This window comes from Phyllobates terribilis, unplaced genomic scaffold (assembly GCF_046119375.1).
Source record: "Phyllobates terribilis strain yellow unplaced genomic scaffold, ASM4611937v1 Scaffold_9__5_contigs__length_417890890, whole genome shotgun sequence".
Classification (NCBI taxonomy): domain Eukaryota; kingdom Metazoa; phylum Chordata; class Amphibia; order Anura; family Dendrobatidae; genus Phyllobates; species Phyllobates terribilis.
In genome coordinates, this window is record NW_027362769.1 from 411,692,978 (window position 1) to 411,706,421 (window position 13,444).

Sequence of the window (13,444 nt, forward strand, 5' to 3'; positions counted from 1 at the left end):
GAGAGAGGGAGGATGGAGGAGGTACTGTGAAGAGAGAAGGAGGATGGAGGAGAGACTGAGGAGAAAGAGAGGATGGAGGAGGGACTGTGAGGAGAGAAGGAGGATGGAGGAGGGACTGTGAGTAGAGAGGGAGGATGGAGGAGGGACTGAGAGGACAGAGGGAGGATGGAGGAGGGACTGTGAGGGGAGAGGGAGGATGGAGGAGAGACTGTGAGGAGAGAGGGAGGATGGAAGAGGGACTGTGAGGAGAGAGGGAGGATGGAGGGAGGTATTCTGAGGAGAGAGGGAGGATGGAGGAGGGACTGTGAGGAGAGAGGGAGGATGGAGGAGGGACTGTGAGGAGAGAGGGAGGATGGAGGAGGGACTGAGAGGAGAGAGGGAGGATGGAGGAGGGACTGTGAGGGGAGAGGGAGGATGGAGGAGAGACTGTGAGGAGAGAGGGAGGATGGAGGAGGGACTGTGAGGAGAGAGGGAGGATGGAGGAGGGACTGTGAGGAGAGAGGGAGGATGGAGGAGGGACTGTGAGGAGAGAGGGAGGATGGAGGAGGGACTGTGAGGATAGAAGGAGGATGGAGGAGGAGCTGTGAGGAGAGAGGGAGGATGGAGTAGGGACTGTGAGGAGAGAGGGAGGATGGAGGAGAGACTGATGAGAGAGGGAGGATGGAGGAGGTACTGTGAAGAGAGAAGGAGGATGGAGGAGAGACTGAGGAGAAAGGGAGGATGGAGGAGGGACTGTGAGGAGAGAAGGAGGATGGAGGAGGGACTGTGAGGAGAGAGGGAGGAAGGAGGAGGGACTGAGAGGAGAGAGGGAGGATGGAGGAGGGACTGTGAGGGGAGAGGGAGGATGGAGGAGAGACTGTGAGGAGAGAGGGAGGATGGAAGAGGGACTGTGAGGAGAGAGGGAGGATGGAGGGAGGTATTCTGAGGAGAGAGGGAGGATGGAGGAGGGACTGTGAGGAGAGAGGGAGGATGGAGGAGGGAATGTGAGGAGAGAGGGAGGATGGAGGAGGGACTGTGAGGAGAGAAGGAGGATGGAGGAGGGACTGTGAGGAGAGAGGGAGGATGGAGGAGGGACTGTGAGAAGAGAGGGAGGATGGAGGAGGGACTGTGAGAAGAGAGGGAGGATGGAGGAGGGACTGTGAGGAGAGAGGGAGGATGGAAGTGTGGCACCCCAGGGGTCTGGTTTCCACAGTGATAGCAATATTACTCTGAGAGCAGGTGGGAGGTCTCCTGGCCAGGAATCCTATGCATGCCACACCTCCTGCCCAGTCCTGGGAGGGGAAGAACTTCCCCTATATAAAACTGGGGCTGAGGCAGGGTTAGAGAGAAGAGAGAAAGAGGAGAAGAAGAGTCCCAGACAGAGACATAGTCTGGTCTGGAGAGGAGCAGCTATAGGAGAGAAAGATCAGGAGCTCAGTGGGAGCAGTGCTAAAAGGAGTCAGGGGCTGGAAGCTGTAGAGCTCGCCCTGATTGAAGAGTTCTCACCGGACCCGGAGTCCGAGGCTGTGGGGACTAATCCTTACCCAGCAGCAGAAACCGACCGGCAGGGGATTTCAGGTCCTCTGGCCAAGAAACCCGAAGGCACGGTCACACGCAAGGGACCAGCACCGCCGTCGTGGAGCGGAAGCTACCAGAAGGCCCCGAGTCACCGGCCATACGGGTGAGCACCACACGGTACACTCAGGGACGTGGGCTACTTTTACCCGCCTCTAGCAAGGTAGCCAGAAGAGTACAATTAGTTGGGGAGGCCTACAACTCCGCCTGGCCAGGGGAGATCCTATCTGCTCACAGACTGACCAGGCCCCGATCGCTAGCCAGTACTCCGGGAGGGTCTACCTTTGCCACCAGTAAAGACCCTGAACTACACCGCACCGTCTCAGTGGTTCCTGGTGCCTGCGTGCAACTCTGCTAACCCCATCATTCACGTCGGCTGCCCTGAGGCCATACCCCTCCCGTTGGGGGTTATACCATCCACGCTGCACATCCGTACCACCGGCCCCAGCGGTCTGCCCTGCAGCGGCGGCTTCATAGCCGCATTCAACGGGTGGCGTAGTCGAACACTCTAACATCTACTGCTAAAGACTGCCATTTAGTTTGACACCCTGGGCACGGACCGGGTCACCGCCACGAGGACTACTACCCCCAACAGATCCGGCTCCGGGTATTCCCCGCGTGCGCAACGCTGCACCACAGCGCAGGCCCAGGGGGCGCGTCAACTTTGGCGTAGTCGGCAAGATTACGTGCCCGCAACCACCGGGTAATGCGTGCCTGAAAAAGAGACTTTTAAACTTACCTGTGGTGAAGATTCCCGCCATCCGGCGCCATCTTCTGCCTTCTTCCCGCCATCCGTGAAGTTTTCCCGCCATCCGGCGCCATCTTCTGCCTTCTTCCCGCCATCCGTGGAGTTTTCCCGCCGTTGGACGCCATCTTGAAGACGCCGCGTGGGAAGAAGAGGGGCGTGGACTCCGAAAGCGCGCGAGAACTGAAGCTCCGCCTCACGTCCGGACGTTGCGTAAGGTCCTGGAAGGAGCCCAGCAGACGCCGACGTCACAGGAGCGCGACGGAAGGTCCTCAACCCTGACGATCCACTGCGGAACCGCGGCCTACGGAAGAGGATCATCGCAAGGTAGGCCACGGTCCACTAGGGGGGAGGAGGATGTCAGATACGGAGGAGAGCTTCACTGCCACAGCCACCGCCAGCGCCGCCGCTGCGGCGGTCATGCCTTTCACCATGCCCTATATCCCGGGGGCAGCCTGGCTACCCCAGTACTCAGGGGAGTCACATACCCTGAATGACTTTAGAGAAAAGCTGGATAGCCTCTTCCAGGTGTACCCCCTCACAGAAGAGCAAAAAGTGAGCATCCTGGTGGCCCAACTAACCGGGGCAGCCCAAAGGGAGGTAAAGTCCTGGCCACCTGGGAGGAGGACTGTCGCAGGGATATTAACCTGGCTGAAGGACACCTTTGATACCCGCACCTCAGCCGAGATTAAGCTTAGATTCTACGGGTGCAAACAGCGAGCACATGAGAATATAAGGGACTATGCACTAAACCTACAAGAGGCCCTGAGAGCCATTAAGCAGACCGACCCTGACGGCGTGGGAAACGAAGACAGGCTGTTGACCGAACAATTTATAGAGGGACTATATTGCAATGCCCACCGAACCCAGTTGCGGGCAATGGCCTTACAGGATCCTCATCTGGACTTTGCACAGTTCAAGGACAGAGCCATCCGGGTGCTCCGAGAACCGGCACCGGGTGGCGTGGTGACCCACAGGCGCCCTACTACCGCTTACCACCAGGAGGCGGCGCCCTTGTCGGCAGGGCCTGTGGGAGCTGACGCGCAGGCTTTGAACAATGACCCGGCTCCAGACCTGCACCATCAGGTCCAAGAGCTAGCTAAAAGCGTTGCTGCGCTAACCCGAACTGTGCAGTCTTTACAGGTTTCTGCTCCAGGGAAGATCCAGCTGGCATCCGGACCGGAGGACATCCCGTGGCGTCGACCAAGGAGGACCCCACCGGCCAGAGGAAGACCCAGCGACCGATACAACGAGGACGGACAACCCATCTGCCGCCGCTGCAATCAACCCGGACATATGGCAAGGTACTGTCCTTTAAACTGGCACAACCTGGGGTAGAGGGCCAACCCCTAGGAATAAGATCACCAGGCCCATCGAACTGGCGTGACAAATACGTGGGAGGACGTCCAGTCTTGCCTGTGGTACTGGATGGCATTCCTATGAGTGCCCTACTTGACACCGGGTCACAGGTCACCACCATCCCGTACGTGCTCTTCAAGCAGTACTGGAATGACTCGGATATAACCCGCTACCCTGACGACGACTTGAGTATCATTGCCAGCAATGGTCAGCCCGTGCCACAGATCGGATTTAAAGAGATGACCATTAAAATCGGTAGAGTCGAACTGGCAGCACAGGGACTGATCATTGTAGACATTGACAAGCGCGAGAGTCACCCAAAGATAACTCTAGGAACTAATGTGATTGAAAATTGTCTTGCAGAGGTGATTTTCATTTTACAGCAGGTTGCCAAGAACGCCAGCTCCGGCCAGCAGCGAGTGCTCCAAAAAGAGATCCGGGCACTGATGCGGCGGCAACAGGTGGAACTCTCCGGTGGTGAGATTGGTAGCGTGAGAATGTGTGACCCTTTCCCTATTGCCATGCCCCCGAAAAGTGAAATGATGATTTGGTGCCGGGCAGCTATTGGTCTGAGAGGTAGAGATTACCAGGCAATGGTAGAACCAGTCTACTCAGACAGTAGGCCCACCATTTTGACGGCACGGGAGGTGGTTGATGTACGCTATGGGAGGGTGCCCGTTCGCATAATAAATATCGGGAAGAGGGAAGTATACCTGCCCCGGTATGCCACGCTAGCCAAATTGTATACCATCGACCAAAATTCTGTACAGTCAGTGGAACCCTTGCCTCCATCTCACCTAGAGGAAGGTAACGGCTCTAAGAAACCAATGGAGGACTGGTGTCAGCAACTACATTTGGGTACTGACTCCACTCCCTCACACCAGAAACAGGGAGTCTATCGGGTGGTTCAAGAGTACGAGAGAGTGTTTAGTAAACACCCGTTAGACTTCGGGCGAGTAAAGGGGGTAGAACACCACATCCCCACGGGAGACCATCCTCCCATAAAGGAAAGATACCGACCCGTACCCCCTGCACACTACCAACACGCCAAGGGGATGCTTAGAGACATGAAGGAGGCTGGGGTAATCAGGGATAGCTGTAGCCCCTGGGCAGCTCCACTAGTCTTGGTTAAAAAGAAGGACAACACCATGAGAATGTGTGTAGATTACCGGAAAATCAACCATATCACACACAAAGATGCGTACCCCTTACCAAGGATAGAGGAGTCTTTGGCTGCTTTAAAATCTGCTAACTTCTTCTCCACTTTGGATCTCACTAGCGGGTACTGGCAGGTTCCTGTAGCAGAGGCGGACCGGGAGAAGACTGCATTCACCACCCCGATGGGACTTAGCGAGTTTACCTGCATGCCGTTCGGACTCTGCAACGCACCAGGAACCTTCCAACGATTGATGGAATGCTGTCTGGGACACCGAAACTTCGAGACGGTCCTGTTATACCTGGACGATGTCATCGTCTACTCCAAAACCTACGAGGACCACCTGAAACACCTGGCAGAAGTGTTCGAAGCCCTGGCAAACTACGGCCTAAAGGTGAAACCCTCCAAGTGTCACCTCCTGAAACCAAAGGTGCAGTACCTGGGACACGTGGTGAGTGCTGACGGAGTGGCTCCCGACCCTGATAAGATCACCGCGATTAAGGAATGGCCAAGACCCTCCAGCGTAAAGGAAGTGCGGCAGTTCCTCGGGTTGGTAGGCTACTACCGAAGATTCATTCCCGGTTTCACCAAAAAGGCAGCTCCTATGCAGGACCTCCTGATAGGCCAGTCCAGGAAGGCCAAGAACCAGAAGCCACCCTTCAAATGGGAGAAGCTGGAAGAAGAGTCCTTCCGCCAGCTGAAGATGGCCCTCACGGGGGATGAAATCCTGGCGTACCCTGATTACAGCCAGCCCTTTATCCTCTACACCGACGCAAGTAACATCGGGCTAGGAGCCGTACTGTCCCAGATCCAGCAGGGGAAAGAACGGGTAATTGCTTACGCCAGCCGAAAACTGCGACCCACCGAAAGAAACCCTGAGAATTACAGCTCATTCAAGCTAGAGTTCCTGGCAGTGGTGTGGGCAGTCACCGAACGCTTTAGGCACTACCTTGCCTCTTCCCGGTTCACCGTGTACACGGATAACAACCCGTTGACACATCTGGACACTGCAAGACTCGGTGCCCTGGAGCAGAGATGGATGGCCCGTCTGTCCAACTATGAATTTACGATCAAATACCGGGCAGGACGCTCCAATACCAACGCGGATGCCTTGTCCAGAATGCCAAACCTACCGGACGTAGGGGAAGATCCAGAGGAATTGGAAGAAGTTGAACTCCCCGCGTTCCACCGTCATGGGACTATCCAGTATTCCCACCGTGTAAGGGGTAAGCAATCCGCTACGTTCAACCCCTTACCTCATTACAACTGGGCGGAAACGCAAGACAGTGACCCCGCCGTCCGACTGGTGAAGGAGATGCTGACTCAGCCAGATGCCCGCCTTGACCCAGACGCTCCGGAGGAGACCAAGCAACTGTGGGCTGAGAAGAGTCGACTGTTCCTTTACAAGGGGAAGTTGTGCCGCAGAATGGTTAACTGTCACGGGTGTGTTGCCACGAAGATCGTCACGAGTACACAGCCTGACTTCTCGCAGCTGACTTGTTGGTGCTTTGTGTTTTCTCGGCAGTGAAGGAGTTAATTCTCTCTCTCTCTGGGCTAGCTGAGGTCCAGCCTCGCCCAGCTGCAATCAATGCTTCGTTAGTGAGACTCCTTTATATTCCTGCAGGTCTGTTTGTGAGGTGTCGGTGAAAGCTTTTCATTCAGACTTACAGAGCGGATCGTGGTGTTTGGAGTTGCTGAGATAAGTGTATTTGAAAGTGTTATTTCCCTTTCCTCGCTTTATCATTTATCTCCTTTCCCGTTGGTGTTCCCTCTGTTGTAGTTTTGTTGAAGTTGTATGCAAGGTGGTTTTGGTTTTTCCCTTGTACTGTCTCGTTCGTCTAAATACTGTGTGTGGGCATATTATCGCTGGTTCCCAATTGTTGTGATCGGGGTCCTTCTCAGGACTAGATTACTGTGGTGCAGGGATCCTCAGGAGGTAGGGGTTACGCTGGCGGCCTGGACCTCTGTACCTTTAACAGTACCTCCAGGATGAGGGATTAGTCAGGGCCCCAGCTTAGGGTCAGCTTAGGCCCCCTACCTCCAGTATTCTGTGACAGTGTGACATTTTCACCGACCAACTTAGTTTTTCTCCAGCTACCATGGATCCAGTAGCCGGTCTAGCTCAGCAGTTGCAGAGTTTGTCCATGGGGCTGGCGGACGTTAGGTCCAAGGTTTTGCATCCTCTGGAGCAAGCCGGACCAGAACCTAAAGTAGCTCTCCCTGACAGGTTCACTGGGGGGCGGGACAAGTTTTTTGTTTTCCGGGAGGCATGCAAATTGTACTTTCGGCTGCGGCCTCGGTCATCGGGCAGTGAAGAACAAAGGGTGGGAATTGTCATCTCGCTCCTACAAGGGGACCCACAATCTTGGGCGTTCTCTCTTCCCCCTAGCTCCCCAGTTCTCCAGTCAGTGGATAGGTTTTTCGCTGCTTTGGGACTCGTATATGATGACCCAGATCGGATCTCCCTTGCTGAGTCTAAGTTACGTAGGATTCAGCAGGGAGATCGTCCGGCGGAGGAATTCTGTTCGGAGTTCCGTAGGTGGGCCACGGACACCCAGTGGAATGACCCGGCTCTTAGGAGCCAGTTTTGTCATGGTTTATCCGACAAATTACAGGATGTGTTGGCACAGTATGACTCTCCCGCGTCACTGGAAGCCGCTATGGCCCTTGCTATTCGCGTTGACAGACGGCTTCGGGAGAGGTGCGGGATAACTCTACCCCCTGTAATGTCTCCACCTCTTACAAGGTCCCCTCATATGGTGGTTCCCCTGGTCAGTCCAGAGGAGCCTATGCAATTAGGAGGGACATCATTTCGGGGAAGGGGACCGGTGGTGCGCCATAAGACAGGAAGGTGTTTCCTCTGCGGGAAAAAGGGACATTTTATTGGGGGGTGTCCATCCCGCCCCTTGCTGAGTAAAGAGTCGTCGAAAAAACTGTTGATCCCAGGTTGTGTGGTGGACGGCAATCTGGGAGTAGGTATTTCGTCCCTAGGTTCGTCTCAGTTTCTCGTAGCGGCGGAGGTGGTGGTGGGTACGAGAACTGAGAGGATATCTGTTCTTCTGGATAGTGGGGCCGGGGCTAATCTGGTTGATGCTCGGTTTGCCTGGGTTCAAGGTATGCGATTGAGTGAGTTGGCTAAACCCATCCCCATATTCTCGATCGATGCCAGGCCTCTCGGTCAGGGAAGTTTTTTGCAAGCTGTGCATGGCGTAAAACTTCAAGTGGGGGCAATACATAAAGAACTGTTGTCTTGCTACGTGTTGGAGGGTCTTCCCACTCCTATAGTGTTGGGCCTTCCTTGGTTAGCTAAGCATAACCCTGTTATTAATTGGCAAACCAGAGAGATAAGCCAATGGAGTAAATTCTGTAATAAAAACTGCATGAACACGGTCATCGGTGCGGTTACTCCTTGGGTCTTACCTCCATTTCTGGCAGACTTTGAGGATGTATTCTCGGAGAATGGGTGTCAGGAACTACCTCCTCATCGCGAGTATGACTGTTCTGTAAAACTGCTCCCTGAGGCCAAGTTACCTAAAGCTAGGTTGTATAACCTTTCTGGTCCTGAGAGGCAGGCCATGAAGGATTATATTTCTGAAAGTCTGGCTAAGGGGCATATTAGACCTTCATCTTCACCGGTGGCCGCGGGGTTCTTCTTTGTTAAGAAGAAAGATGGAGGCCTACGCCCTTGCCTGGATTTCCGTGAACTTAATCGGATTACGGTCCGAGATCCGTATCCGCTCCCACTTATTCCCGATCTCTTTAATCAGATCGTGGGCGCCAAATGGTTCTCTAAGTTGGATCTCAGGGGGGCGTACAATTTGATTAGGATGAAGGAGGGGGATGAGTGGAAGACGGCTTTTAACACTCCGGAGGGGCATTATGAGAACCTTGTCATGCCATTCGGTCTGACTAATGCCCCGGCGGTGTTTCAACACTTTGTTAATGATATTTTTCGCCACCTGGTGGGACAGTTTGTTGTCATATATCTGGATGATATCTTAATTTACTCGCCGGATCTGGTGTCTCATCAGGAGCATGTTAGACAGGTGTTACAGATCTTGCGGGATAATAAACTGTATGCCAAGTGGGAAAAGTGTGTGTTCGCCGTACAGGAACTCCAGTTTTTAGGCTTCCTGGTTTCTGCGTCCGGTTTTCGTATGGACCCTGGGAAAGTGCGGGCAGTTCTTGAGTGGGATCGGCCGGAGAATCTTAAGGCACTACAACGTTTCCTGGGGTTTGCTAACTATTACCGGAAGTTCATTCGTAATTTCTCGTCCGTGGTTAAGCCTCTCACAGACATGACTAAAAAGGGGACGGATTTTTCTAGGTGGTCTGACAAGGCTTGTCAAGCATTCTCCTCCTTGAAAAAATGTTTTGCCTCGGCACCCATACTCATTCAACCTGATGCGTCTCAGCCATTCTTTGTAGAGGTAGACGCTTCCGAGGTAGGGGTGGGAGCAGTATTGTCACAGGGTTCGTCCCCTGGTAAGTGGCATCCGTGCGCCTTTTTCTCTAAAAAATTGTCGTCCGCTGAGAGGAATTACGATGTCGGCAATAGGGAACTCCTGGCCATTAAGTTAGCTTTTGAGGAGTGGCGCCATTTTTTGGAGGGGGCAGTTCATCCGGTCACCGTCATCACCGATCACAAGAACCTGCTATATCTGGAGTCCGCTAAACGTCTGAATCCCAGACAAGCTAGGTGGTCATTGTTTTTTACCAGGTTTAATTTCGTCGTTACATATCGTCCTGGGTCTAAAAATGTAAAGGCGGATGCCTTATCTCGTAGTTTCCCTGGGGCCGGGAATACGGACGACCCGATTCCTGTTCTTCAGGAGGGGGTGGTGGTTTCGGCAGTATGCTCTGAGCTGGAGGAGGAGATATTGGAGGCTCAGGGGGACGCCCCTGTTGGACCTCCGGGGAGACTGTTCGTTCCAGATCAGTTGCGACAAAAGGTGATCGAGGCACACCATAACTCAGTTTTTGCAGGACACCCGGGGAGTAAAGCAACTGTGGATCTCCTCTCGCGTCGGTTTTGGTGGCCTAACTTACATAAAGAGGTGGTAACTTTTGTCGCGTCCTGTGGGGTTTGTGCGCGCTCTAAGACCTCACATACCCGTCCGTCTGGGGCCCTCTTACCTTTGAAGATCCCGGAGCGTCCTTGGACTCATCTGTCTATGGACTTTATTACGGACCTCCCTCCGTCTTCGGGTAAAACGGTCATACTCGTTGTAGTGGACAGGTTCAGCAAGATGGCACATTTTATCGCTCTTCCGGCTCTCCCTAATGCTAAAACTCTTGCGCAGGTGTTCATTGGGGAGATTGTGAGGCTTCACGGGGTACCCTCCGAGGTGGTGTCTGATCGGGGGTCTCAGTTTGTGTCCAAGTTCTGGAAGGCGTTTTGTGCACGGCGGGGGATGCATTTGTCATTCTCGTCGGCTTTTCATCCTCAGACCAATGGTCAGACGGAACGTATGAACCAGAGCTTGGAGACATATCTTCGGTGTTTTGTGTCAGAGAACCAGGAGGACTGGGCTTCTTTCCTACCTCTGGCAGAGTTTGCTCTCAATAATAGGCGAAGCGAGTCCACTGGTAAGTCCCCGTTTTTTGGGGCATATGGTTTTCACCCCCAGTTTTGTACTTTCAGTAGGGGGGGCTCTTCGGGGGTTCCGGAGGAGGAACGATTTTCCTCATCTCTCGCTTCAGTATGGAGAGGGGTGCTGAAGAATCTGAATACTATGGGGAACCGATACAAACGTATGGCTGATAGGAGGAGAGTGTCTGGTCCGGACCTAAGTGTGAACGATCAGGTATGGTTGTCTACCAGGAATATTAAACTTAAGGTTCCCTCCTGGAAACTGGGTCCCAGGTTCATCGGGCCGTACAGAATCAGTTCTGTTATTAATCCGGTGGCATTCCGTCTTGACCTCCCCCCTACGTTTAAAATTCACAACGTGTTTCACAGATCATTGCTTAAGAGGTATGTGGCGCCGGTGGTACCATCACCTTTACCTCCCCCTCCTGTGGTTGTCAATGGTAACTTGGAGTTCCAGGTATCGAGGGTCATTGGTTCACGCTTTAATCGCCGGTCCCTTCAGTACTTGGTTCATTGGAAGGGGTATGGTCCTGAGGAGAGGATGTGGGTTCCTGCGTCGGATATTAACGCAGACCGATTAGTTCGGGCCTTCCACACGACTCACCCGGATAAACCTGGCCCTGAGGGTCCGGAGGCCCCTCGTAGAAGGGGGGGTACTGTCACGGGTGTGTTGCCACGAAGATCGTCACGAGTACACAGCCTGACTTCTCGCAGCTGACTTGTTGGTGCTTTGTGTTTTCTCGGCAGTGAAGGAGTTAATTCTCTCTCTCTCTGGGCTAGCTGAGGTCCAGCCTCGCCCAGCTGCAATCAATGCTTCGTTAGTGAGACTCCTTTATATTCCTGCAGGTCTGTTTGTGAGGTGTCGGTGAAAGCTTTTCATTCAGACTTACAGAGCGGATCGTGGTGTTTGGAGTTGCTGAGATAAGTGTATTTGAAAGTGTTATTTCCCTTTCCTCGCTTTATCATTTATCTCCTTTCCCGTTGGTGTTCCCTCTGTTGTAGTTTTGTTGAAGTTGTATGCAAGGTGGTTTTGGTTTTTCCCTTGTACTGTCTCGTTCGTCTAAATACTGTGTGTGGGCATATTATCGCTGGTTCCCAATTGTTGTGATCGGGGTCCTTCTCAGGACTAGATTACTGTGGTGCAGGGATCCTCAGGAGGTAGGGGTTACGCTGGCGGCCTGGACCTCTGTACCTTTAACAGTACCTCCAGGATGAGGGATTAGTCAGGGCCCCAGCTTAGGGTCAGCTTAGGCCCCCTACCTCCAGTATTCTGTGACAGTGTGACATTAACTCCCGGACGCATGAACTGATCTGGCAAGTAGTGGTGCCAAGAAGAGACGCGGCTATGGTACTGGAGGCATACCACAACGGAGCTGGGCACTTCGGATGGAAGAAGCTGGAGTTCCTGCTGCGCGGGCGGTTCCATTGGGTAGGCATGAGAGGAACCATCGAGAGGTGGTGCAGAGACTGCGGCCCATGCAACCTAAGAAGGAAGGACCGTGCTAGCCAGAAGACTCCCCTGCAGTCCATCGTCACCAAGCAGCCGTTGGAACTGGTAGCCTTGGATCATGTAAAACTGACCCCCAGCAGAAGTGGCTACGTCTATGCGTTAACCATCGTGGATCACTACTCCCGGTTCTTGGTTGTCGTCCCCGTCAAGGACTTAACGGCTCAAACAGCAGCTAGAGCCTTCCAGCAGCACTTCTGCCGTCCACACGGATACCCAGAGCAGGTGCTGATGGACCAGGGACCTGCCTTTGAAGCGGAGGTCTTCCAGGAGTTCTGCACTCTGTATGGCTGCCGGAAGATAAGAACAACACCCTATCATCCACAAACCAATGGACTCTGCGAGAAAATGAACCAGGTGGTGATAGACCTTTTGAAAACATTGCCCCTGGAAGAACGTGGTCTGTGGCCTGAGAAACTGCCTGATCTGGTGGACCTATACAACCACATCCCTGTAGGTTCTACCAACTGTACCCCGGCTTACCTAATGAGAGCAAGACCTGGTAAGCTGCCTGTTGACCTGGATATGGGAGTCCTGACACCCGAGGACACTTCACCAGAAGCAGACTGGGACACAGAGAGGCAGCAGCAGTACCGGAAAGTACAGGAGAGCGTGGAGCGAAGTCTCTGTCAAGCTAGAGAAAGACAGGAGAAGACTTACAACCAGTATGCTCCCGCTGTTCCCCTGGTACCTGGAGAGCAGGTCTTGAAGAGGAAGAGACGGCTCCACAAGTTGGACGACCAGTGGGAGAAGGACCCGTACACCGTACTGCCCTCAAGCCATGAGAACCCGAAAGTCTGCACAATCAGTAAGGATGGAGGAGAAACCACAGCCATTGTATCCCGAGATCACCTGAAGAAGTGTCCCGAACAGCTACGGAACCCTGAAGAAGAACAGGAAGACCCTCGACCCGCAGAGGAAAGGGAAGATATGGTCAGTACTGTGCTCGGAGACTTCCCTCGGTCTTGGACTCAAGTCAATGGCGCTGTTGTGGTACCCGTCCTCACCTTCCTCCAACCAGCATCTCAAGTACGTACGGAGAAACAGGTAGAGCTGGAAGAGCAGCCGGTCCAGGAGGCAGAAGACCCCACACAAGCAGACCAGGAGGATCAACCCTCTGCTTATAGTGAGCCTGCCGTACCCCTAGTGAGCCAAAGAGCCCGTAGACAGCTGCCCAGTTTATCTTTGACAGCTCCTACACCCCGTAGCTCAGGACCAGTCAGTCAGCTCCGTAGGTCCACTAGAGCCACTAGAGGCCAGTTGCCCGTACGTTGGAGGATCTAAGTGTTTAGACTGCTTTATTTCTATTTACCTGTTTATTGTTGCCTGTAAATAATTGTGTATTTTTAGTTATTTTATAGGTGTCGTTTAGGGATTATCTGGAATCCTTTGTACATATGTTTGGAGCGTAACCCAGGAATGGACTAAAGACTGTTAAGGACTCGGGGCAGGACAGACCCCTACCTGGTTACGGCTCCCTGTTCTTTGGTGGAATGGACACCCTTGTTTTCTTCAAAAACTGCACCCGGT